The sequence below is a fragment of the Dromaius novaehollandiae genome, chromosome 15 (assembly GCF_036370855.1).
Source record: "Dromaius novaehollandiae isolate bDroNov1 chromosome 15, bDroNov1.hap1, whole genome shotgun sequence".
NCBI classification, from domain to species: domain Eukaryota; kingdom Metazoa; phylum Chordata; class Aves; order Casuariiformes; family Dromaiidae; genus Dromaius; species Dromaius novaehollandiae.
Window position 1 is genome coordinate 5,084,200 of NC_088112.1, and position 24,368 is coordinate 5,108,567.

Below are 24,368 nucleotides of genomic sequence, written 5' to 3' on the forward strand. Positions count from 1 at the left end.
ACATTTAGCAGACTGTCTCCTCTCAGAATTCCAATTCAGAGACCAATATTCTTGCAGAGAAAGCTGAGTGCACTCACCTCTAAGGATTAGTCCTGACAGCTTTTCTCTACCTGAGAAAGGAAAAGAGGGAAAGTAAAGAGCCGTACCCCTCTAAAATAAACTATCAGATCACACCTGGAACGCCAGGTATTCAGCTCTTCTGGTATGGCTACACAATACTGGGAAAGCCTCAGCTGTGACAGAATTTTCCACTATCTTTTTTTCTGGCTGATCTCTATATTTCATGGGCTCAGGTACCTAGCATTAGCCAATTACACAAAGTAAGAGATAGGTATGATGCCATTTGCACATGCACAATCATATTATAGTGGGGAAAAAAGCATGAGAATGGAATTACCCTTTACTGGATATTGTCATAATTTTCCTGTCAAGAAGCCTGCATACCATGGGCTCCGTTCTGCACTTCTGTCACTCCCCAAGCTCCTCTTGGGTCAGAATCAGGGTGTATCCATTTCCTGCTGGACAAAGATGGCAGGCATGGGGAGGCTATCAAGAGGCAGCTTATGGCTCCCCGAATCTCTTCTCCAACACCTGACTCTGGAGAAAGTTAAAGAAATTTGAAATCTGCCCTGACACTTGCCAGATGGCAAAGCTTAAAACTGCATCCTCTAAACAGAAATAGCAGAAAGACATGTCTCAAGTCACATTTTCCTCCATCCCCAACACAAATGCTGTATCAAGATTAGTGTTCCCTGCGGACTGGATACACATTCAGTCTTCCCAGGTGGAGAGTCCTAAGTACTTTCTGGTCAGCATGTACTGTCTCAAACCTGCACTGGAAGCAGAGCAAGCCAAATAACCCCTTTGTATCCACGCCTCACTCCAAGTGCCTGGAATGTACATCCCTCCCCCTGCCCCAAGCTTTACATCATAACTGCTTTGTTAGCAGTTAGCAGGTTTTACACTTCATTATTTACCACGTTGAGAAAACGCAAATGAGTGTCACTGGGTCTGAAATTCCCTGGAAAAACATTAAGTGAGCAACCCAAGCCAAGGAAAGCTTTTCACACCTAAGGTAACTCTTCAACAACTTCCTCAATGCATCTAAATATGTTCTGATCTGAGAGCTCATGTAAGCCATTTCCTGGTGTCTACTGGTTTTTGTCAAAATCTTTGTGGTATTTTGGGGTAAAATTAACTCCTAGGCAGAAGGATCATATATGATGAACAACATCTTTGGCTGGAGGGTGAAAGAGATAGTTAATGACTTTTGCACCCAGTCCTCAAAAGGCTGAAAACAATCTATCGGCCCAAAATACTCCAGCTGTGAGAGCATATTGGAAAGTGAGAGGTGGAAAGGTAGGCTCCAAAACAAAGATCACAGAGCAAAATAATATAGAGTAACAGAAATGATGTAGGAGTTCTATTTGTTAGCATGTGTTAAGATTTCTATCGAAGCTGATGTTAATAATTGACATAAAGTACAGTGAAAGTTAGATAACAGCAGGAACGTTCAGGCCAGGAACCCATTTGATTTTCCAGTGGTGTGAGGCACTGGGTAATGGGGGAATGCATAAGCCTCATTTCAGAGATGATCTTGCTTAATGGCATTAACATCTCCAAGAATTTTGTACTGTCCAGAGAGAGATTTCTGGTTGTGGCATATAATAGGAGGTGTTCTTTTTAGAACAGAGAGTAGAAAAGAAATGGGATGTGAATTTTGTGTTCGTGAAAGTGAGGAATTAATAGTAATGCTTTGAGTCAGGTGTAAGCTGTGTGGGTATTGTGCAAGCCTCATCACAGCACTGCCATCTCGCCCCAATTTATGAGCTGGAACACAAGAACTTTTACTGCTTCTAGCTGGGACTGCAAGTTGTACCAAACTGTATAGTGATTTTATAAATACAGGGAAAGACGTAAAAGCTCTATATCTCTTTTGCTCTTTAAGCTAGCTCAGATTAAGCTGGACAAACTCTGATGATATACTGTACCTCCTAAGTCTGTAGATCACATTGCCAGCATTTGAGTTCTGAGTTTAAATGCAATCTCTCTGTAGGCCCCGAGTTCAGAATGCACATGAAAGCCAAGATTTGCTCTCTGGCACAAGCACGTACAAGTAAATGAATAGGATCAACTTTAGCCAGGGTATGATCTGCACTTTGATGGGAGCAGGCCATTTTTTAATTTCCACCATCATAACTGATAGGAGTAACATATGTGATAACCTCACAGAGTCTCAGAAAACCCCAGCCAGCACAGGCTGCTGTGCCCAGTGTCCTCCATGCTCAGCTTGCCAGGAGCAAGAATTCATCAGAGAGAAGGAATTCAGACTTTCACTTCAGTCTTTACACTTCCAGAATGTCTGCACTCTGGTTTACGCCACCAAAAGCCGGCTTAAACCAGAGGTGAATCTACGACATGATATAACAAAAGGCTATTGCTCTCATTGTCCTGTACATTCTTATCTTACAGTTTGCAATTAATCACCACCCTGGAAATCAAACACTAAGGTATTTGTACATTCTCTTTGAAAATATATTCCAATTTCCTTTTAGCTAAACTGCTCTGTCCTTTGCCACACCTGCTCAATGCATCACTCTGCATAGCACACTCTGTACATACCTGCAGAGTCCAGTGACTCACGCTAGACAGGGAGCACAATCACCATGGCAAGAATATAAGATCCAAATGTGTGATGCAATTAAAGTACAGAGGGATGTCTGTTCATTAGCAAATAATCACATCTGCATGTTGATGACAGTTACAGAACCTAGTGCTCAGTCATGATGTGCTGTTCTCAGTAACATGAAATTCTCTGGTGGTGTGAATCTCACCAAGTCTCATACAGTGTGACCATGTGAGTTACCTGAGCACTACCCAGTTTGTACTAAGCACCAAAGTTATGTGCAGGAGAACTGTCCTCAAATATTTAGTATGCATGCTTTTTTGATGTGTATTAGCTTAGCCTTTGTGATTATTTAAAATTAGCTTATTCTCTTCTATCTGGAGATACAATTTTGATCTTTGCAGAGAAAGTAATTGGGAGAGGCTGATTTTATGGGAACAGCAGTACAGATAAATTCATTGGTCTCCTATCTAACATTTACAGGGAGGGTTTCCTTGGTTTCTGCATAGCTCATAGGTACAGTCAAAGGTGCAGCTGCTTTCTCTGTGCTGCCATTAAGCCCAGAGTATTCATCAGGTATTAGAACAAATATCTCAGGTTCCCAAAGCCATCCGTGTCCCTCATAGACCCTGCAAGGGTCTACTCTATTATGTCCCTCAGTTCATAATGGCTTTGTAGCTTTTCTTTTTTTCTTTTTTCTTTTTTTAGTGCCGCAATGTTTTTGCAATTCTGTGATGTATTTCTACTATGAACTAGTAAGTTTTATTTTGCAAATACACAAGCAGATGGCTCCGGAGATTGTTAGGCTTCCATGTGTCCAAAGGATACCATATTATTACCAGAAATACTCTTTGCGTATTTGTTTAAAAGAACATAATTTCTACACCAAGGAGCCCCAAACAGGCTGGAAATGCTACTGGTAAGTATCCTGAGACTGAGTCAGTGGAGTTCTTGCCACAAATACAAAGTCAGGTCCAGCCTGACACCTCCTTGGATCATTGTTCTCAAACTTCCAAGAAGAAAAGCAGCTCTAGCAGTATCAGAGCTGAGAAAGATGAAAAGTTCATGGACTGACTTTAATATCCAGAAAGATGCAATTGTTGACCGAAACTTCCCTGAGGATGGCATACTCACACTGGTTCTCTGCTATCTGCATTCTCTAATGTCTACGTGTAGACACTGCAACCTTTCCCTACCTAGAGACACTGTTGTATATGAACCCTCCTTCCTTTCTTCTTCTGTCAAAAAGGGTGCAGCTGGCCAATATGGTTCAGAAGTTATAAGGAAGGACAAAAGGGAGGAGAGAAAAACACCACAATCAAATAAACCCTGTTTCCATAAAAAGCAAGGCTAAAGCTGAAGTGATCTGTGGTATTTCAGAGAGTCTGCTTTGTTGTGAGGAAGCTAAAAAAGCAGACATTTTGTGAAAAATATTTTCAGCCTTACATTTGGGCATTACTGGTAGTAATGTGATGTGAAATACGTCCCCTGAAACAATACATGGACTGAGCTTTGAGCTTGTCGAACTTGTGTTATAAAGGAAGGAAAATAAACTAACTAATACTTTGTTCAAAGTTTTACTGGCAGCTTGTCTGTTCTGATGATTTAACTGTTATTTACACTAAAACCAATATGCAGGAAGATTGTAGCCTACAACTCGCAAGGGAGCAAGCTATGGAATTTTTGCATTCTGCACAATGTTATGGGTTGGCAACCACTCCTGCGTGCTACGCAGATCACTTCAATCCCTTGTGTTTATCCTATAAACAAGAAAGTGCTCCACACTGTCGTCCTAAAGAAAATAGCTGAAATCCAAAGCAGCTCAGTCCTGTTTAAGCTATCCCCAGACACACTGCCTACCACGCGGGTTTGTTTTTCATTTATTTGTTAATGAAAACTGGCAGCAGATGCTATAGTTTTATTGAGCACATTAATCATTGAAAGAAAACAACATTTCTGCTGCTCTGGCAACTCCTGTACCAGACTTAAATAGGACCTGCTGCTTTCCTGTTAACCCTGTACATGATGTAGAATTCCCTAAAGCACTGTTTTTTGTTTGGAATGGTATATTTCTATTGTAAGACTGGACACCTAGTGCGAATTCAAGTAAGATGTAAAATCACCCATTTGGTTTCTCATTCAAAATTCTACTGTGGCAATAAGTGCCAAAAACACATGACAGTTGCTTGGATGCTTTTGAGAAGTGAGAGTGAAATCTTGATCCAGTTTCTAGTTCTCACAGAAATGTAATAGCAACAACAGCTTAACAGTACTGATTATTGTCATCATTCATAGCTGTATTACAGCATCCAGGTACACAGTATGTGCTGAATGACTATAAGGTATTAGGTAATTCCTGGTGCATATTCCATATATACTCTTCATATATATGTGGCCAGCTGCACTTTCATTTGCTCATCTTGTTATAATGTACAACCTACCAAAGACCTAATTCACCCTTTAACAGGCTGCTGCTTCTCCTCCCTTCTAGTTTATGGGTCATGTTATTAACAACTCTCTGGTGGACCTTCTCTCTTGAGAGCAAGCTTTCCTGCAAGCTTTGTTCTGAAATAAAAAGCTGAACAGAGTACCTCAGAGCTCCCAATGTTTAGATTCATTGCACTTGTGTTAAGTTGTGCCATGTAGCAGAGTTACTGCACACTACCCATGGGGACCTCTCCAGAAGGAAGGATGGCACTGCCCAGGTGCAGCAGCAGGTCTTAAACTACTGTTAGCAAACATGATACTATTCTCTTCAGCGAAGCTGCACTACTGCAGATGATAATCATGACCGTATCCCCAAACCTAAAGCTTTGACCGTATTTCTGAGGAAGCTTTGAAGGAGAGTAAATTAGAGAAAGTGTAGTTCATGCAGCTGTGAGGGCACCAATACAAGACCAAAGGAGTGGTAAAGTATAAGCTATTTAAAAATAATATTTTACCAACCAAATAACCTGCTAATCATATATGATTTCTCTATCTCCTGCAATGGAAAAAAAAAAATCCCTGAGGTACATCTATTAAACTCAGTGGGGATACCAAAGATAAATTAGATAAATTTAATCCTCCTTGTATCTGTATTATAAATTGTATACTCCAGGTTACACAGAAGCATATACCTGGCTGATGACCAGGTCATTTGCGCTGCAGAATTATGGAAAAATATCCTAAGAGTTGAATATAACTCAGGAGATGACAAGCAGTCCATGGGGGAGGTCTGTACACACTTGCCTACAAAGAAAAAATTACCATGGAAATCACTATATCCTGTTTTTCAATATCCAGAGTCCTGGCTTCAGTATTTTGCTGATTCTCACAAAGAGAATCTACTACTGCCACAGCTCCATAGGATATTTGAGTTTTAAATTTTTATTTCTGTTTTCCAGATAACTGCAAGTATTATGAAATTCAGAATGCAGCTGAAAACTACGTGATGAATAGGGAAACACTAAGTCCATCTCACCTCCATACACAGCTCCTTTGAGTATCCTGTTTTGGAGAAGTAACTTGTTTTTTTCACCTAAATAGATATGAATTGTTGACACACAAGAAATAGAAGTGTCAAATAAGGAGGTACTGCTTTTTACTGCTACGAATTTTTAGTGAAAATATGCTTTAACTTCTGGGTTTCCGCTTCTGTTTTATGGGCACATCCCCAACTAGAAAAACATATACTCATGTATCAGTGACTATAGGAGGTAACATGAAGTTCGTCAGAGACTTTTCAGTCTATCAGAAAAATAAACATAATTCTACCTAAAGAGCATGTCAAATACTTCATAACACATAACGCTTTATAAGTGACTTGCATTTCCCATCCTACTTGTCTATTATCAAGCATATTTAATATTACTGTTTGTGGATAGAGTAGCAATAGTGTGATAGTACTTTGCAGTGTAAATGCCTGTCATTAAACAAGTGGCATAGCAAGAAATGACTGTAATTATGAGATAATTTGAGCCTGGTTTCTCTACTGACTTAAATCAAAACCTATATTCATTTGTTTGTAAAAAATACTAACAATAAAATCACAAAACAAAAAACGAGCTTAATCTTTTACAATAGACTGTTCAGGCTTTTTGTAAATATCTTCAGTCCTCTAATATTTTTGGAAAAGGGGAAGGAGGAAGAGAGGTCAGGAAAGAGAAAGAGTGAAATTAAAGCATTCATAAACCCTCCAAAACAGCTTAGAATTTTAGCTTTCTGTTCTGGTATTCCTAAATCTCAATATATATCCTTTTGCAGAAATGTTCAGGTCATCTGAAGTAATTATTCCTTATCAATGCTTGAAAATATAAATTAACAACAGATAACAAGAGTCCCTAAATTTAACATTACAAATATCACCACTATAACTGCATCTTCGGGCATATCCCCTTCACTTTGGAAGGAAAAGTCATCCTCATAACAATGCAACGAGATTGTTTTCAAAGTGACAGTCTTTAAGTTAAAGAGTTTTATCTAGCTATAGCCTAGTCTGATAACAAAGCAGTCTGTTAAAGACATTTATAATGAATTCATCACCATAAACACCGTAGGTTTCAAAATATGAAAACTTAATCCTAATTAAAAGATCCCCTTCATGACAGTAAGAAAGTCCATGGGGCTGATCCAAAGACTACTGAAGCTAATGAAAATTTTATGAAGGTTGTCTTATAAAATGCAGTGCTCGCACAGCTAAAACAATTCTTTGTTGTTTCAGAAAATGGCTTCAAAGTCTTGAAGAAGCTAACATTGATAGCATTCCCTGGCAAAACTTTTATTAGCTCAGAATAAAAATTGCCCATCCAGAATGTCAATTCAGCGACACTCACACCTTTGAAAAAGGGAACTGTGGTATTTGCCAGTGCAACCATTGCCTTGGGAATTATCTGCAAATGCAGCTACAATTTACTGAGCAATCTGCAGTCACACTGAGTGGTGGATGGCTTAGGCAGACCTGACTGAAAGAACTGTGATTTTGATATAATCCCTGGGATTCTCTTGGAAACAGCAGAAAAACAGCTCCAAGGCTGATATTCTACTATAATCTTAATGAAAGAGATGAGAAGAAATGATTTTGCATAAGGCTGAATCAACAGTTTTCTGGCAGCAGAATTTGGTCAGACAGAATTGGCTTTATGACCTCTTAATTGCTATGTAACAGTTCCAACGTCTTGTACTTCAGGCCACAGATAAAGAGGAGGAAAATGCACAAAGCACAGTTGGTGAGGTGTAAAGCACTGAGGATGACAATAATTTCTTTTTAACATAGAAGTCTTCAGCTAAACTTTGAAGCAGGATTTTAACTCAGATCAGGAAAGAAATCAAAGCTAATTGTTTTAAACCTGTTCTGCATTACGTCTTTAAGCATTGTGTCTTTAATTATTGCAGTGTGCTTAAAAATTATTTGCTAACTGAAATACTTCATCTTTTCATAGTAGTTTTATTTTTTCCTTTCCTTTTTAACTTTTACTTTGATGCAGATACAGTTGGATAACTCCATCCTTGGGGAATTCATTTGGAGTCAAAACATAGGGTAGGTGGATCAGTAAATACGTGAAGAAGTGACTATATGCTTTATGAGTTGCCACTGCAGAACTACTAGGTTATCATGATCTCTAAGTATTGACAGTTCTTACAAGTGAGATGATCTAATGTATTTGTGCATGTCAAAACAGCAAATTACTGAATGAAATTAGATGTCAGCAACAAAACAATAAAATAAGAGTGAAGAAATGGCAGGGATGAATGTCAGCCTCAATAACTATTGCAAGCATTTGCTTTTTCCCAAGGATCTTGTCCATAAAAGCTGACAAAGAACATTTTAGAATATATGGTTGGAACAAAATGCACATTCACACAGCTGGCTGACAGTCCAGAGGAAGACATCTGTACTTTCATAATGTCATGCTTTGACATTACTAAGCATCAGAAGCAACACCCTACAAACTTTTGAATGGTATTAAAAACAGTGCTTCCAAGCTTTTACAACATAACCCCAAAATAATACAACGGAATGTCAGCTGATTTCTAAGTAGAACATACACCAGGAAAGTTTGTTAAGCACAGCATGACACTAAAGGCCTGAACTTGCTGCCATTTATGCTCACAGAAACATGAAGTAGTCTCAACCTTTCTGAACTTTTCCCTAGATATGGATGCTGGCATGCACATCTAAGACTGTGTCTGTGTACAAATGGATTAAGACGAATGAGTCAGTCTCTCTGCTTTAATAAAAAAAAAGAGACAAACTTGTAAAAACACCCAAGTGATATTTAGTAAATCAGACAAGGTTATACAAATAAAAGACAATAAACTTATGATTTCAGTAAAGCCAATTACATCTAAATAACCACAGTGCAGAGGTGTGAACTGTTCTTTGCTAGTTACTTATTAACCAGTCTGTCATTAATCATAAAAAATGTTTTTATGTGATTCTTGATTCTATAACTGCTATCTCCCAATCAGTGTTTTGCTCAGGTGGCCTTGTTCCACCTGCTATCCCTTCTTTCCTTACTAAGATATTTTGCAATAGCAGCTGATGACTAGGAGTTACAGAAAGGGGTTCTAGGCTTACATCGCACATGAAATCTCTTCTAGGTTACTCTGAATACTTCAGTTTTTAAAATCTTAAAATTTTATAATCAGGGATGAGAAAAATTTTCACAGTATTCAATGGAATCAGCACTTCAAAGAGGGACACAAAAGTGGAAGGGAATGTATACTAACTAAAGTAAATAAAAACAAATCCAGGAGTAAATTCCGCTCATACTAACAGTCTGTATGCAAATAACAAATGTATTCAGCACGCAAGCCGCGGATGCCATTGCTTCCTTTGCCTATATGCTGCAATGCCTTTGCAGTCATGTCTGCCTATGAAAGTAATGGTTAATATTAGGAATAAGAAACTCTAGCAGCTGAGACAACTGATAATTTTTTAGACTTCAGGATGAAAAAAAAGGTTAATCTATTGAGAAAAGTGGTCATTCTAGACACAAATGCATTGAATTAAGGTAGGTACAATGATATAATGGGGCCTGGTTATATTTTCTTTGTAGAAACATATAAGAGAAAAAGAGTCTCCATTAGGTACTCCTCAGCCTGACGCTCCTTCACTCAGACAACAGAAGAGGCTTTAGCCCCAGGAAAGCATAAATCTTAAGAGAGTTCAGTCTGCATCAGAAACTTAACACATCTGAACTACACCCTTGCAGCTTCTTAGAAAAGTATTTTGAATCACTAACACCCATGACGGCTGCAGAAACACCCTCTCTCATGAGGTGGGAAGGTTTACACAGTAGAGAGGATAAAATTCTCCAACTCTGACATCCAAGATGGAAGCAGGAAGGTATGACATGATCAAGAGGATTTGGAGCAGGGCTCATGAACTGCATGGGGAAGAGAATAAAGTCAGGCAGGGCAGACATCCACTGCCAGCAGTGTTTAGTACTAACCTAGTAAAAACAAGTATAACCCTGCTTATACCATTCCCACTTATTTCTTCTTGTTCAGTCACATTAACACTATGGAGTTATATTGTGTAGTTGAGTACAGAATCTGGCCTAGGCAACAAAGGCACCGAAGCCAAGAAACCTGTCTTATTGCTTAGAAAGCTGCAGATAAAAATTAAGATTCAAAGCCTAGTGAGAAATATTCTGACTGACTGCGGAAACAGTCTCACAGTGCTAATATTAATATAATAGTAAAATGACCAGTGTTTTATATGAGTAACTTGTCTATACACTGAGCTTAACAGTCATTTCTGCTAGAGAATAGATGACTTTGTCTAAATGTTGTTCTAAGTTATACAGGTGAAAGGCTAGACTACTCCTATGGAGGAAAATTAATTTATTAGGATTTTTGCCTGGCAGTTTCAGAGTAGAAGTTCACTCATCAACATAACCAACTTGCATCAATCAATTTCAGCTGAAATGTATTCCTCAAATTCAAGACCTTAAGTCTAAAAAACTTAAGGGAGATCTCTTGTCCAAAACAGACAAGTTCTTCTTTGTCAAAAGCAGGAATGCCAGAAGCCCAGCCTCAAAGAAAGTTGCTTAAACTATCCTGCCCTTTTCTTCTGTGGCCACAGCTTTTTGCTTGCTGCTCTTAACCCTGCAGATAGGCACAGATAACATGATGCTTATCATATAGGCAGGAGGTCTGGCAAGCTGCCTTTCAGAGCCCAAAACAAACAACCCTCTGTGCATTGGTCAGCAGGACACTTTGTGGAGTAGAAATCTAGTTTGTCCCCTCCCTGTGTCCCAGTATATCAATGTTTAAGCTTCACTGATTCCAGTATAGAGACCCCAATCAAGATTTTTCATGCTTCAGAGAACAGTACAGCTGCTAACTTTCTTAAATAAGTGTTTTACAGCTAGGGAAGCTGAAAAGAAATTAGCTGAAAAGGTAAAACTTACTTCTGCCCTTATTAAGCAGCAATTTATTTCAGTTCAAGCTCTTGCATTGTTTTGCTCTAATATGAAAGAGGCATGCTGGTCAGAGTGATTAGCTAAGTCATTGATTCTGTTCCAGTCATTCCCTGCATTTTCCCTTGCAGTATGGCTTTCCTTCAAACTCAGAGAGTCAAATGCACTGTGATATATCTCAGAAGAAATGCTACATTTCTAATTTCCAATCAAATAAAGCAGATACAGTCATCTCCCCAGGGCTTAATGGCAATTCAGTCTTTATAAAACTCATCTTGAGTTTTCTTGCTTTTTTTATTTTAAATGAAATTAATCTCTTATTAATGTTGGACACAGCTTTCCCTAATGAGCCTGTGTCAGCAATGTTAATGGAACATCCAGTTAAAGGAGACACAGTTATAAGGTAGGTAATGAAAAGTGGCCGCACCGTGGAATTTCATTGAAATGGTACTGCAGATTCTTCAACTGAATATATTTTGCCTCTGCAGGCTAGTTTTATTGTAGTAGATTATTAAAAGTTCTCTTATAAAAGGTCAAATAAGGCTTTTCTAAGGGACATGTGACTTGTCTTACTATAAAATTCTTAAAGGAAAAGGGCATATCATAAACATGACTCAGCATTTAGGTACCACTATGCACACACCCTGCAGCATGCTGGCCTTCCAATTAGCCTGTTCTGCGACATCCATTTCTACAGCATTACAAAACTACTGCGTTCCAAAAAATGCTAGTTTTCAAGCTAAAGTTTTCACATACCCAGATTTCATCACAGTACTACCAATAGCTGTACCTGGAATTCAGCAGTAGGTATGTTTCTGTCAGACTGAGTAATAAACCATTGTCCTGGGATGGCTCCCTGGGTACTCCACTCCTGAAGACATAATAATTATTTCTTGTGGTTGTGGTTGTTGTTCATTTCTATGCTGTAGAATCTGGAGTTGTACTGATGGAACGTGATGCCACTGCACTAGATGCCATAGAAAGAAAACAAGAAGTTTCAGGTTGAAAAACTTTCAATGAAAGTAAATATTAAGTCCTTAAAGCACATATAGGATACTATGCAAGATTTTTTTGGGAAGAGCAAGCATCATCAATTGGTTTAATTACTGTCTGCTTCCTAATCTCACCCCACTTGATACAGAATATAGAAGGAAACTATTACATGCTCTGGGGATTAGTTGGGTGGGATTCCCACCACCAGGAGCCCTTTCGTGATGAAAAATGGTATATAATAAACAGATAATCATGACTATTCAAAGATTGTGAAGAAATAGAATGAGAACCAAAACAGACATAAAAAAAATCTGCAGTTTGAAGCCACAGCAAATTCCCATGAACCTGAAGGACAAAGATTCATCTAAGGATATCCAAGGAAAATTTGACACTCCAACAACAGCAGGACACAAAAGCTAATACTAATTTACAAAGTTCTCAACCTTTCTGATTTCAGCAAATTCTTAGCTAGCTTTGGAGGACTGAGGTGTAACTGCAAGTCTTGTAGCCCCTTAGATACAACACTGCATCTCTGAGTGAGGCTGGCACAATTGCTTCAGTATGGAAGCTATAGAGCACTGTGCTAAAAAAAATCTAACAGGATCCCTGCTCCCATCCTGCCTGTGTCTGAAGATGTTGCACAGCACTCCTCTTGCACTGTTCAAGCAAATGGTCTATTTTATCCCTCAGGATAGCCAGGAAAATGAGTAACCTCTTCTGCGGAAAAGCAGAAACAGTAGTTTTTTAATTTCCAGAATGGGATATGTCCACCCAACTAAGGATGGGCCATGTGATAAGGTTATGCATAGGAGGCATGCCCATGTGTCAGATCATGAGACAGTCATATGCATACATGTTATTTGATGAAGAGGGACTGCCAGGCATGTCTCTTGTTAGCTTAAAGTAGTGTGATGCTCTGAGCTTTTGTCTTTGAGATTAGAACTCCACTACAGCAGCAGTGCATTGTATCCTTTTTTCCCTTCCCTTCTTCCACAAAGACAGATCAAGGATCAAGCTAACTAGATTATTTCCAGCTGAAGCCTAAAGCAAGGGAGAAACCTGAGCATTGTACTGCAAATTTGTGCTTTGCAGACTCGACAGCATGAGACTACGAAGAGGAGTGAGAATGTGCTGAATATGTATGAACATCTGTATTTACAGCTACCTCCTTCTCAACAAGAAAGGCTGTTGCTCATCTTAACTCTACATGCTGATCTTACAGGAGGAGGAGAAGGGATCCCTTGAAATGCATGCATAGTGCAAGATGATATTAGCGTTCAGAAGAAGCTCAATACTGAGACTTAGAAGCTAACCACATTTCCATTTTTTTTCAGGCTAACTGTAGTCAATCTTACTATTTTGTTAGTAACAGGCTCTAAGCTTCCATTCAGGCCACAGAGGTAAAAATCTTACATTAAAAATCTATCCATAATAAAAGCGTACAAGTCTTTCTCTTGCGCACTGAGCACAAAGACTATTTCCCACTGTTAGCAATTTCTGTTATTGGTTAATATTGGGTCAAAGAGCAAATTCCCTTACAATCCTTCAACTATATTTAATGATTATTGAGAGTATGGAAATGAGAGCAGAAATGTTTTACTCTCTATTCAACATGAAATCACCTTGGTTTATGTTCCTGGAACAATGAATAAAATGTCTCTGCTGCTGGCCTTCCATAATGTATCAGCTTTATCTGCTGACCTGTGCAGAAATGTATTAGAGAACAATACTTCTGCTTTCAGTGCCGCATTTACTGTAGATCTACATTCTTCCAGTAAAACTCCAACAAACATATTTAATATCTCAGGTCTGACTTCAACAAGGGCACTTAGCTATTATTGGTTCCACTAATCTTTTCTGAAAGCAGACCTAGCAGTTGAATTTGATGCCAGTGCTGAAGACATAGAAACAGAGGACCTATGCAGGATGATGGAAGAGCAGGGGAAAGATTTCCCTCTCTTAAGCTGCAGAATGAATCACTCTGCAACTACCAGAAGCAGTTCTTGCATCTGAGCTCACAGCAGAGGTGGTTTCCAAGATGGTCCTTCCATACCAGGGCTCCTCTTTCCATAAATCACAGTGTCATCATACGCAGGAAGCAGCACGTCTTCTGTGCAAAGCTTAATCTGGCATTGCCAGATGTACTCAATTCTGTCCAACAAACAGCATCTCACTTATCCAGAGGATTTTATGATACACCTCAAATACTCCACTGAAAATAGCCCAATTCTTGGTTCTTCTTGGTGATGATGGCACAAGTTTCATTGTCAGTCACAGACTAAATGACATGGTTGGTAGGACCCTGCATAGGGTTGCCAGGAAGCAAATTAAGTAAGATGTACTACTTTCAGACATTAAAAATTACAGTTTCTTATCAAATCAATCATTTATTGCTCTGTTTTATCCTGCTTCCTTATGATCTGACTTTTCTCTCCTGTGGAAATTTATTCTGCCCCACTGAGAAGGAAGCACTGTTAGGAACATCTACGCAGTTTAGGAAGTAGATTTAGATCCATGGTACTATTAACACAAATATGAAAAGCCACCATGTTTCTAAGACAACAAAATGGCCAGTAATTTAAAAGCATTAAGGAGGATTAGCTGTGAGGCCTGGTGGCCAGAACTACTGCTTGAATGGAGAAAGTATTTCCCATCATCATCCTCAACGGTCACATATTACTGATGATTGTTTCTAGAAATAGAGAAAATACTTGTTTGCTTAGCTTCAAATAACCACTGAACAGTTAATCAGAAGCCAGTAATATGATAGGGATTGCTGAACAAGACACAGTGAAAAAGGAAGTCATGTGCAATATCTTAAGTTCATTGCCATTTTTCTGACTTGTGTGGTGCACTCTTTTGTATTCCTACCTTCATAGAGTCTCGGCCCTCCCTTAAAACTGGAAATGTTAGTCGTATTGGTGAGTTAGAGAAATATTTTTGCAAATATCTCATTTATTTTCACATGCTTAAAATGTAAAACATAGCCAAAATAAAAGAATGATTGAAAAAAAGTCAATGAGCAATAAACTCCTCTTACTTCACTACAAAATTCTTGAAATGCTGTCCTGTCACTTGCTTACAAATCCAGATGAATGTACATGCACAGTGACACACACAATAGGTTTAGTCTGTGTTTGACTGTTTGCAGATCAGTTCAATACTGCATGATCTTTATCAGTTTTATTATGAAATGTCTTTGCAGACTTGTCTGTGACACACTTAAGAAGCTGCTGAAATAGGTTTCTGGCTGCCAAAGGCTTATCCTTTATCTTTTACCTCTGAATACCAGAGCAAGGAGTCTATTGTTGACATTTTTCACAATTTAATTTTTTTTTAAAGTACCTTTTTGGACAGCCAAGGTATAAATCCAATTCATCCATATTTTTCATCCCTCTAAAATAATTGCACTCTCTCCTTGGGACATCTGCATATCTGAGTGGAAAACACAAACTACAGAATATAATACCAATACAAGAAGGATCTGAACATCCTCAATCTAATGCACTTTTCAGACAAGGAAACTGAAATGAAAATCTTTAATTGTTCCTCACCTTCCTGCACGGCAAAATATTGCACATGCAATGCCTCTGCATCATGTGACTTTGGTTTAGGAACCCCACTCAGGTGAGTAATACTTATCTTCTTAATAGCAAAACTGATCTCAGCAAAGTAAAAAAAAATACAGCTCCTGCCCCATTAGTTAGGGGAAGTTGTTACTAAGTGCAGGGGGACAGAGGCAGGGCTTCGCTGGATTCCCAAGAGTCACAGAGCAAGGCATGGCCTGATAACTTCAGGCTCTCAGCACTGGGCACACCTTGCTATTGCATCTTCACCAGGTCTGCAGTGAGCAAGCAACGAGGACTGGGGGTGCTGGGGGTGAACACAACTTACAGGGACCTTACAGTGCTCCACAGACCTTAGTATTTCAGGAAAGTTTCAGAACATGCCGTGATCCCTAAAGAGCAAACACTGACAAAATATTTAACATTTCTAATGCCTCAGAAAACTTCAAACCTATATCACAAACTGCTTTTAATTTCACTCAGTATTTTGTTGTAATTTCATCATGTTACGGCAAGGGCAAACCCTATGATTCATGCTGCACTGAATGACAAATACTGAAGGTTAAGTGGAAGATAACCTCTTTTCCTGAAAAGGCACCTGAAATTTCCAGTTTTGAACAGAGACTTTTCTAAAGAGTAAATAAATTTCTTGGAAAAGCATATTAAATCCAAGTGTTTTGCTTTTGAGGTTTTTTGAAAGACAAATAACATAATCCTGAATTTGAATGCAGTAGAAAGCCAAATCACAAATGGCTTTCTAAATTTTATATATTTATATATTTATAGATTTATATATTTTCATTTCCAAGTCTTCCACAGACAGTAAGGTCCAACTGAGCCAAATCATCAGAATACCAAATCCAAAACTGGACCATTTAATCAGTCAATTGATTTTCAGAGATGTGGGGCAGTTTGTAGCTTGGTTTGTTTATCATACTGCAGGCTTTTTCAGACTAAAGTAAGGTGTAGGTCTGACTCTATATCAATCCAGTATGCTGTAAACCAGAGAAAGAAGATACAGAACAGACTAGTAGGAGGAGCAGGGGTTATCAAATTTGACAAGAATGTTAAATGAGTTTTTGCTCAACATCCTCTTCAAGATCTAATCATTTCAGTAATAGGAGTGCAATAACGTCTAGACATTTTATTCTTTAGGTGAAATAATACCATCAGACCAGTTACATGTGTACAGGTCAATCATCCTGCACAGGCACAGATGGTCTGACCATGTGATAAGGAAAAAGTAAGGAACATAGCTCTTCCTGCCTCTGGAATAAGACAGATTACCTGTCAAGTTAAGGAGAGTAGTAGGAGGTGGACTAGTCCCAAACAAGCTGCAAAGAAGTCTAGAAAGATTTTAGTCAAGCAAAGTCCCTAATTATCTTGCCACAATCCGAGTTATCAGGAATTACAGACAAAAATATTGATGAAGGCAGCACCTAGGTGGTTTCTACTTCCCAAATCTTAGTGCATCCCTACAGAAATGCATAGGTGTAACTGTGACAATACGTGGGCTTTAGCTATGATTAATCTACAGCAGCAAATACAAGAAAGTTACCATTTCAAATGTAATTTTTCAATAAAGGTTTGATCATTTCCTAGTGCAGAGCACCATAGCAAGGTTGGATTTCTCCCTTTCAGCTCTTCAGTGCCACATGTTAGTGACAACAATCTCATAATTACCCCTTGCTATTTGTATCTGATCCTTTTCATAATCTCCTTCCTGCTCCTTTTTTTAGAAATGTCATTTTCAAATTAGTGATCTCAGCCAAAGCCTTGATCTTACACTGTGCTCTTCCTATCCCAAATCTTTTTTTTTTTTAGTGCATCAGCTTCATCTGCACTGAGGATTTCAATCATGTTACTGTCTGCTTTACTACCGACCACTTTGTAACACCAGCTGTAAGTGCAACGAACTCTCTGAACCTCAGAGGGAGCAACCATGAACCTCTCAGGGTTAACAGACTTACGGGCTGCTGCTCTCTCAAAGGCAGGAGGAGAGTCAGCCCTGCAGCCTGACCTGCATGGCCATGCTGTCTGCCAGGGAGTGGGCGGGAAGAAGGAGACATGGTTAAGGGAGCCAGGCACACTCCTGTGTTTTCAGTAAACATTGCCTGGAAAGTGGGCCCGCCTTCTAGCACAGATTAGAGACCAAGATAGATAGCAGCTGGCTGTGCTGGAGAAGCCCTCTGAACTGCAGTATTTGCTGGGGGAAAAATGTGCCAGGGAATCAGGCAGCAGTTGGTGCAGAGTGATGTAAAGCAGTATTGCTCTTTGTATGGCAGCTGAAGTGCATATAAGGGTAGAGAATTAAACTAATGACATCCTCTGCTAACATCACAGCTGTGCAGCTGCTCAGTCACTGCACAGACCTTCCCTACTGCTTTCCTGCACAGCTGATATGGCATCTAAGCCTGATTATTTGCAGTCTCAGCTCCCTCACTAAAAAGGATTTGTGGGTGCATATAGGGTACAGTAACTGCAGCTCATCTAGATGAATCCAGGACAACACAGGTACTACCAGTGGTGTATTTGACAGCAGTCTCCAGCTGTTTGGTACTCCACTGTGCTGTGTCTACTTTGCCAAGAGTGTTGGAACTAGCTAGTTCAAAGGCAGCTGGACTAAGTGCACAAACTGCAGCACATAATATATCTTGTCTCTGCTAGGGAAACAGCCTTATCCAAATGATTTTGTCTCCAAATACAGGCAATATGAAAGGTATTTCCAGGGAAGGGAAAAGCACTGCACAGGCAGTGGTCAAGCTGCCTTTCTGCTGAAGAGATGACCAAGCATAAATGGAAGTTTAGGTGCCAAAAAACAATACAAGTGCAGGATATGTCCTGCAAGGCATGTCCTCTTAATGCAACATGGACTCAAGAGTACCTGGACTGATTGTTGGCTCAACCCTAGATTTTGTGACTTTAGATATTTAACTCACACATTTTATTAGTTCATCATTTGCAAAATGGAGATAGTATTTCCTTACTTCACAGGAGCGTTGAGATGATAAAATCAATTAATGATCTGAGATATTCAACTGTAGTGGTACAGAGGGCCCTCTAAATAGGTAGACAGAGATTAAAAGATGTATGAATTAGGGTTCTTTTCCAGCACTTTCCAATTCATATTTTTTGCTGGTTATTATTAAGCCTCATAAAAGTTATACAGTCTTTCAAATCTGAAGGTAATGCTGAGATTCACACATTTCCTCATTTCTTTCCTTATCTGATGTTTCTGGCTAATGTACCATCAAATACCAAGATCTCTAGAACAAAGTACCTGCTTAATTCAGCCATAAATTCAGTGTCTTAATTGTCCTTCTTGAAGAAGGTTATTGTAAGCACTTCAAGAATAACAGCATACTGTTCTGCCATCATTTCTTCTTCCTTTCTGTGGTTTTCTTTTTTTTTTTTTTTAAGCTTTTGGACCACTGTTGTTAAAATAGCTCAGCTCTCAGATTTGCCCTGCATTTTAAAAATCCTAACTGAATTGCTTGGTACATTTTGACAAGGCTGGAAAAGCAAGCTGTTTTTAAACTCATGTTCCTTTTTATTTCACACTGTTCTTCAGACATCTATAATGCACTCTTCTCCTTTGGGTCAGTATATGTTGCCCTTTCACTTAGGCTTGTTACCTCCAGATTACAATGCTTTTGAAAGCAACAGAGACCCTCTGAGTACACATTCCTGTACAGCAGGAATCCTAAACATGGTCTGGTCCTTAGTGTAGAGGCAAGTGACAAAAGCAGGTCTGCTTCTTTCTGGCATTCCCACAGCAAAAAACTCATTTTCATATGCATGCTCAGATATAACATACTGGTTAGTCAAGGCATCCAAAATGAAACTTAGGCAAGAGATCTCTAAGCTGGGACACTTGTGATTGGATTCTACCGTTCTTTAGGCACAAAATTCTTTATAGACCATGACTTTTGTACTAAGAGCTGAGTCACGATATACCTACAGTGATTTGAGCAATAACATACTAACTATCATCTTTTAATGTCATATGTGGAAAGTATCTTATATGAGGTTGATGTTTGGGAGACAGCTGTTTTGCCTGGGTGAAAAAGAAACAAAACAAAGAAGTGGGTGTTTGCGCATGAGCAATAAATGAGGTTTTCAGTGAATAGCAGAACTCAAGCCACAGTGTAGTTCTCACTCTAAGGAACTATTCATTACATACAAAAATAACTGCTTTTGTTTTCAGGAGATAATGGCTACACTTCTCTAGGGCATCATTAACTATCTGTAAACCTATTCTATAATTACAGAATAAGGCTGCGTTTTCACTGAGGTTAAAGCAAGATTTCTGGATGGAATCTGTTACGTTTGATCATTCAGGTATCCCATGAGTTTATAGATCACAGTTAAACATTCATTACATTTTGTGCAGGAAAGTGAGATAAGGATGTGAAGATTCTTTTGCTTGGTTTGAAAATAAAGCTTTGAAAAGCATAAAAACTAGCTGAGCAAATATTGTTACTATTTATGGAGCAGAAATACTGATATTTTCCAAGGTATTTAGGCACACCTGGGTGCAGAGTCACACAAGATTATGACTTTCTTCTTTTTGAATCTATAAAGACTTCATGTTTCACTGTAATGAAAGGCCTGTTCACTTGTTTGATTTTAAAGAAAATAGCCTTGAGCTTGCCCTAATCCTGCCAGGGAGATTCAGTACAATAAGCCTCAGGATCACAAGCATACTTTATAGGATAGCAGCTGAGACAGATGACTTAGAAGGTGGAATCAGCAGAAGAGACACAGTCTCCATTGGACTTCTGAGTCATGTCCTCAGTTGCTCTAAATAGATGGCCTTGGGTACTTTATCTGCAAATGCGATCCTTCTTTCCCTTAAGAAACTGTAAATTTGTGAAAGAGGTAGATGTAAGAGCCTATTTCTCACAATATTTGTTTTCTTCACAATGCCTTTTTTTCCCAGAAAGCTTTTTACCATTTCTTACAGGAAACACTGAATTGAATCTGTACCTCTGTGATGTCTCAGATTTTACTTAATACTCAAAGTTAACTGAAATATTAAATACATAAAGTGCAAGTCTCGTATTAATTAAGGCCTAAATTAGCATGAGTAAGACAACTGCTTTTTTTTCAGTCTTTTACTTCTCATCTCTTCCTGAAGAGAGATCCATTATCTGCAGGCCAGCTTTTATCTATCAGTGAAAGAATTATTGAAACAACTACCATTAAAGTTCATCAAGACATGTGCATCATCAGTTACCTTAATATTAGTGATTTCCCCACTGGTTGTCTAGGTGATCAATTTCAGTGGCTCATTAGAGAGGCCAAGTGTTAATTAAAACAAATTATAATTTTAAACATAGTCATCAAGACAAAAGGTGAAGTAGAAGAGGTTGTACTAGGAACATTAAAAGAAAATTGCAGAAATCTTTAACACAGATTAAAAATGCCAATGGTCAAAGTCATTAGAACAAATCTCACTACATTTCCAACTTGGAATTTAATTATGCTGCAGAAAAAAGGGACAAAAGAGCACATATACACATTTCTAGGCTAGCTAAGTGGGATACCCACAAGAGATTTGCAGCACAAGCTTCCTCACTCACTATATTCAAGCCCACCTTGACATCCATCATGGGCCTGCCTTCATGACATTGTCATTATGCCTTACACGTTGCATGGGGATTCCTTGACTATGTCTCTTTCTAGGCTTTTTTTTAAGCACGATAAATACAACATACACAGTGCCCCAAAGGCAGAATAACTATGAAGACTCAGGGCATACCACTAGTTGAACTGCAGCACAAAGCATCTACACCTACAGCCGCTGTCTCATCTTTGAGCAACCAGCTACCTGGAATACGCTGGCACCTATCAGTAAACAAGCTGGCAGCTTTTACCGTTCAGAAGAAATAAAATCCAGTTAAACCCTTCCTTTTGGTCAATAATTCATATCACAGTGTCACTCATAAATGTGGTGCCATTTTATCTAAATACCATGTCTCAGTAATTGCAGCAGCAATATAAACTTTATTGTATGTTTTACAGTTACACAGAATTCCTTGCCATAAAGGCATCTTAGTAACTTTTTACTCTGCTGGAAAGGATTGCTTTCTTTTGAGATCTGTCTGGCAGTAAGCATACCTCACTACGTCATTTTCCTTAATGTAAGAATGTCCTTTTTATGTTCCACTAAGTGTTTTCTTCTTCATAAAAAGCCTGAAGAACTGGTCAGGGGCCAAGACAATGCAGTGTAGTACACTGCAAACAAAAATAAATGTTTCACTGCAGATTTAAATTCCTTTATGATCCAAAAAAGTACACCGTAAACGCTAGCACACCTCACACCTCAACTCTCACTCCTATGAGGCACAGAAGAAAGCAGTTCATTTCCTAAGACTTTTCTACAGTTGCCTTTCCTGCTGAGAATAGTAGTGCAAAAGAACATACTGTATTACCACTCTCCCTATTACCTCCAAGACTTTCAGGTTTGCTGATTCCAAATGTACACTTTTTTCAAGCAACTTACCATGCTTGCCACCACTGCAATCTTTTGAGTCTTCTCTGGCAAACCTGAGTCCTGGCAGTAAGACACTCAGAGAGGATCAACTCAGGCACTAAAACTAGCATTCAGACTTTCAAAAAACTTCATCACAGTCCTAAAATTCAGGACCTTATTTGGTGCATTTTGGTGTTAGCTAAAAAATCCAGGCCCCACTGTTACTGTCTGCCTGCTGGCACAGTGGCTGCCCACTGTTATATCTGTCCCTGCAAATCTGTTCTTATCAAAAGTCAGACCACAAGCAGGAAGTTCAAGCGTGGTGTTTGGTATCTGATATCTGGTTTCCATTTTTAGGAGTAAAAAATCTAAAATTCTTTACCCTCATTTTCTTTTGCTGTTTGGTGAGTCAGAGGTATGCCAGGAATGCTAGATATTCATTTCATACCATTCACTACTGTACATACGGTATTATTTCTTTCCCCTACCATGTTACTACTAAGAACACATTGGCAAGCTAACACTAATGCAAAACAGCACCACCTTTCCACAGCAGATGATGTGACAAAAGCTTTGGTTTTCTGCTATGAATCATCAATCATTTTGACAGTCACCTTTTTGGTCCACCTAGAATTATGGTTCACAGATAGTCCATTTTCGAAAGTAAAAGAATTTAGGTAAGTAATCCCAAATGAAGGACTTAATACTAAGACCAGCAGCTGTCCTGATTGTTCTCCAGGGCAGTTTTCCTGCCTTGACTGCTGGGTTAGCCAAAACCCTGTGATCTGTTCTGGAGCATCAAAAAATATACATCTTTAATAAAACTCACTGCAGAAGCAAAGCTGGATTTGTCAGACATGGTCATAAATTACATTAACTCTTTATACATTTATATAGCGTCTTTTACCCATACAGGGAATTATTTATCTCTTCTACTTAAACAAGCAAAGCACCAACTCTCATGATTACACCACTTGTATCAACAGGGTCTACTCAGCAACAGCTGTTCAAACATTTGTTAAATCACTTCACAGCAAATAACAACATGGTGCCGCGTGCCTGTTCCTCATTTCAACTTAATTATAGCAATATTCAACATACACTACAAAACATATGCTGCCTGCACAAGTATTTACAGAAAAATATTTCATCTTAATGTACAACATCCTGCAAGTCTCAGAGGATACTGGAAAGTTCCATAGGTAAATAAGGTCTAAAAAGCTGTGAGAGATAACAGATTCATTCATCCTGAAACCTAATTCCAAAGAATGTGCACACAGGAGTCCAAACAATCTGACTTCACACTTTGGTGCCCAAAGGCTGGGCCTGATTCATTCTGTGTTCATTCATTTATGTTGCATATATTGTGGCAGGACTTGCTATCCATGAAGTATACCAGGCTCCTGTTATGACAGACACTATGCAAACAGACAGTGAAAAGCACGCTTAGCTCTGAACAGACTGATGTGAGAAAACAGAGACATGAAGTGCCTCGCAGAAAAAAAAAATCACCTACTAAGTTAGGGAAGAGAATTCAAATTTTCTGATTTATCTGCTGATGCCCAAGCCCCCTTCTGGTTTCTCAAATGTGTCCTGATCTCCCAGACTTTCTTACTACTGCACACCAGAAGATTAGACAAGCAAATCTGAAAATTTGGGTTTAATTACTGAGCTCTTAATTACTGATTAAGGAAAGCTTTCTTTCCCTACAGCTCCTTCTCTCCTACAGTAAGCTTAGCAAGAACTTTATTAATTAGGCAGGAAAAGAGATCATCCTCTTCACCTGCTCCACAGCCATACTCTGCCTTCTGGAATTTGCCAAAGGGGTGATGTAATCAGCAGCAAACCCTACTCAAAGCTGAGACTGCAAACACACATCGTTCCTTCTGGATGCCAAGTTTTTAGATGGTCTGCTCCTTGAGTCATCACTCCCTAGCAAAATGTCAGGAACTGTTACACACACAAGAAAACTGAAGAATCCATATAGCCTATTTTCTGGAAAAGCTGTCTTCGGTTTCACTGACAAAGACCTAATACAGCCTTGCTACTGGTGCAACGAAAAAGTACAGATGTTTTCCCCTCTGAGAAAAGCACAATGCAGTGTATTAATAATTATTAATACTATCATAAATACCCTATACGTGCTATATTTACTACTTACATCAATTGTGTGTGTTTGCATCAGTGGCACTGCCTTTCAGGTGCCATGGCTCACAAGCTGCATAACTCAAATGGCACTGTCACTTAGGCAGTTATTAAACAATTATCATCACCTCTAAACAAAAAACCAAACTCCA

General features: G+C 38.9%; 2 long non-coding RNA genes across 2 annotated transcripts in view; one reads left to right on the forward strand and one right to left on the reverse strand.

Moving 5' to 3' along the window:
- Positions 1–24,368, reverse strand: part of LOC112982221 (uncharacterized) — a 134,393-nt gene that overhangs the window by 101,639 nt on the left and 8,386 nt on the right. Inside the window, exon 2 of the long non-coding RNA XR_003258924.2 lies at positions 11,825–12,001. This is a non-coding gene — a long non-coding RNA (uncharacterized LOC112982221). The remainder of the gene's footprint in view (positions 1–11,824; positions 12,002–24,368) is intronic.
- Positions 503–15,214, forward strand: LOC112982220 (uncharacterized). The gene is made up of 4 exons (XR_003258923.2): positions 503–3,545; positions 6,013–6,199; positions 8,092–8,144; positions 13,120–15,214. It is a non-coding gene; the product is annotated as an uncharacterized LOC112982220 (long non-coding RNA).